Here is a 3,746-nt window from a genome sequence, read left to right as displayed (position 1 = left end):
AAATAATAAGACGAAAACGATTCTCTGGAATGTAAACAACGTCTCAACATACAAATGCACCAGCCCTAGATTTTCAAAAAAGAAGCATTTGCCCCATCAGTAAACCTTAATCCAAACCCACTACAATGATTTATTTCACCTCCGATGACGTGCCAGGCGCACCCTTCTCTTGGGGACTTTGGAGCTGGAGGGAAGAGACACGTGCATGAGGGATGTTCCTTCCAGGCAGGGAGCTTTGGAGGGTGGTGTGCTTTCAGCATCTGCGAGGTTGCTGTGGACCACTGACTCTCCAATGGAGGACACCGGGGGGCGGGTTCTTTTGCTGGACAGCTGCTCCTGGAACCGCTCATCACTTTCACGAAGAGTTTTCATCACGTCCTCAGATGCTGCCAGCAGCCGCTCAGAATTCCTGGTTTCTTCACGCAGGGCTTCTAGCAGAGCTTCCCTCGTCTTACGACGGGCTTCCCTTTCTGCCCGTTGAGCTTCCCCCTGGCTGGCTAAAGCTCCTTCTGCTCCTGAAGGAGAACTATTTGCTGGCTTCCATTGGGGTCCTTTACACCCCGCGCTCAGCTCCTGCCCCAGCTCTGGCTTCTCGACTCTAGCACTCTCCGCTTCCAAACTTCCCTCCGTGCCCTCCCCCTTTCCTGTAGTGCGGGCTTAGCCCGCCCTTTCCGCCCATCTCGCTCCCTTGCGGCCACACAACCTTGTCAGGGATGCGAGGCTGAAAGAGAAGGGCCGGATAAAATGGTGGCGGGGAGGTTGATCCCTGCTGCACTCCTTGCAGAGCTAGAATAACACGCTCAAGATAACATAAGCGTTCCCCAAGCTTTAAGAGCCCCGGCCCCCAGCTGACTTTAACTATAGATTTTATGAGTTTATTTATGTCCCGCTTTTCTCCCCAGTGGGGGACCAAAGCAGTTTCCATTTGTTCTGTTTTTATAATATAGTCAGTGGATTCAAAGCATCGAGGAGACGAGGCAACAGTGATAACAGCACTTTATTAGAGGCAGCATGGCAAAGGCTGCTCCCAACAAGACTGAGAAATGAACCCATGGACCAAAGCTATATACAGCTACTTGTTCCCGTGCCGGCACGTTATTGGGTCATTCAAACAGGCAGGGGGGCTGTGACTGATGTAGGGCAGCAGGTATTTGGATCCTACTGCCCATTGTTCCCAGTCCCCAAGCTCTGCTGTCATGGCTCCAATGAGCCAGGCAGGAAACCCATACTTAAACCCATACTTAAATATAACAAGTTTTATTCTCAGAACAGCCCTGAGAGGTACTTTATGGTGGGAGTGTGCGACTGGCCCATTTACCCAGAAAGCTTCCATGGCAGAGTGGAGATTTGAATCTGGGTTTCCGACATGCTAGGCTGACACTTTAACCATTGCAATCCGCTGGTTCTGTGATCCTGCACACTTTCCAGCACTGAACTACCCAACATTGTCCTGCCAACAGTTCAGGGGAGGGAGGGAGGAAAATAGATGGGGAGAGAGGAGGGAGGTAGAGGTGGAATAAAAGCAACTTTAAATGCATTCTCCAAGCTGCAGGCTGGCTTGGCTTGAAGAAGTGACTTAAAAAGACAAATGTCTTCTCCAAGCAGACCAATGGGGCAGTGGGGGCTTCGAGGGCCCCACAACATGTTGCTGTCTCTTCTGTGTTGGCCAAAACTGTCACTGTGGTGGCCTCACAGTGTGGCCTCAAAGCCTGGTAGCAGGATGAGGAAATGGCTGGGAAAGAGCTCAGCCAGCGTCATTGTCTGTTCTTGTTCCACTATTCAAGTCGGCATCTGCACCCTCTGGCGTAGCATCTCTCCCCCCTTCCCAAAATCTGACAGCCATTCACAGCCTGGAGAGATCGTACTGCAATGTAACCAAGGGTCTGTGGCCATGTTTTATGTTTATAGTAGGTCCTGACTAAGCCCTGTAAGCATCCTTCAGTTGGTGCTGGGATTTACGCTACACCAGGGATGGGTTACATTGCAGATAGCCCCTCCATCCCATCACAAAGTGGCCCCTTTTTGGCCATGTGTTGCAACAGGTCAACATAACTTCAGTGGTTTGACTTTTTATTGGGCTTGGGCCCCAGCCCACTCAAATCTTAGGCCTTTAAAAAGTTAGGCCATTTCCCATTAGCCTTGTCCCAGTCTCATGCACCTTTCCCCCAAGGAGCTTCTGCCTGATCTTGCACACATATGAAGCTGCCTTATACTCGATCCATCAAAATCACTACTGTCTACTCAAACTGGCAGCAGCTCTCCAGGGTCTCAAGCTGAGGTTTTTCACGCCTACTTGCCTGGACCCTTTTAGTTGGAGATGCTGGGGATTGAACCTACGGTAGGACCTTCTGCTTCACAAGCAGATGCTCTACCACTGAGCCACACACTGCTATGGAGCTGCAACTTGCCCTGCCTCTTTCCCAAGTTCTCTCCGCAGCTCCAAAATCCGATTTTCAGGGAATCCTACAGCTGCAGAGGGAACTTGAGAGAGAGGCGGGGCGGGTTGTGGCTCTGAGGCAGCATATGCAAAATCGGGCAGAAGTGCTGTGGAAAAAAGGTGTGCAAGACGAAGACAAGGCTAGTGGGGGATTTATTTATTTATTTGAGATTTATATCCCGCCCTTCCCACGGATGGCTCAGGGCGGCTTCCAACAATCAATCAAACACAAAATTTAAACAATTTTAAGTATAAAAACAATTAAATATTTAAACAGTTAAAACCTTAAAAACAGTAACATTTCAATTTCCTATAAACAGATGGCTGGCCAGTTACATCAAGTTGTCATCCTAGCTAGGTATAGGCTAGCCGGAAGAGGGTCGTCTTACAGGCCCTGCGGAACTGAGCCCTGCGGATCAGCCTTAGTCTTTCTTTGTTCATTAGGGTAACCGGAAAAAAACCCACGGGGAAAAAAAAACACATGGAAAAATATGGAAAAATGGCCATCTGACAACAGTGAAGATCCTGTGAATTTAGGGGGAGGCATTTGTGAGTTTCCTGCATTGTGCAGGGGGTTGGACTAGATGACCCTGGAGGTCCCTTCCAACTCTATGATTCTATAAAATATGTAGGTTTTTATAGATTTCAATAATTATGGATAACCATTAATAATATTTCATTGTTGTTTTAGGATTCACATGCAACAAAAAGTGACCATTTTGTTATTTTTATATTGTTATTTCAGGATTAAAATAGGATTTTTTCCTGGGTTTTTTTCCCCTAGAACCGAGGCTCCTCCCCCTCCTAGTCACCTCGGGAAGTTTCCTTTGCCTATTTCCCTGGATCCCATGGGAGAAACACAAAGAAAGCACCTTTAAGACCAACAAGTGCTAATGTTTTAAGCATGTTTTTTTTTTGTTTTTTTTTAAATCTTTGTGTCCTTTATAAAGTTTCTATCTCTGCTACCTAATCTTAAATAGAAACACACACAGCTCAGCCCGACATGGCCTGGCCCGACAAGGTCTCATTTAGGTCCGGCCCTAATAATAAAAGAGTTTGACATCCCTGATCTAAATAGTACTATAAACAGGACTTTCCCAAATTGCATCAGGTCCCACACATCAAGCAGGTCACACACTGGATTTGATCTTTGGTATGGGGATAGATATAGATCTGACTACAATTGATGCAGTGCCATGGTCAGAGCATTTGCCCTGAAGCTTCACTGGTTACCCCAGCCCCCTCCTGTCTAAGCGAGGAGCTGATTCATGCTTGCCCGCCGAGACTAAAGGACCTAATTGGGTTCCAG

General features: G+C 47.7%; 1 non-coding gene across 1 annotated transcript; it reads right to left on the bottom strand.

The window, feature by feature from the left end:
* Positions 1 to 2,312: 2,312 nt before the first annotated feature.
* TRNAH-GUG (transfer RNA histidin (anticodon GUG)) lies at positions 2,313 to 2,385 on the bottom strand. The gene has a single exon. It is a non-coding gene; the product is annotated as a tRNA-His (tRNA).
* Between the last annotated feature and the right edge of the window lie 1,361 nt (positions 2,386 to 3,746).

This window comes from Heteronotia binoei, chromosome 5, assembly GCF_032191835.1.
Source record: "Heteronotia binoei isolate CCM8104 ecotype False Entrance Well chromosome 5, APGP_CSIRO_Hbin_v1, whole genome shotgun sequence".
NCBI lineage: Eukaryota > Metazoa > Chordata > Lepidosauria > Squamata > Gekkonidae > Heteronotia > Heteronotia binoei.
The sequence above is the reverse complement of the archived record's forward strand: the minus strand, read 5'-3'. Positions and strand labels throughout refer to the sequence as shown.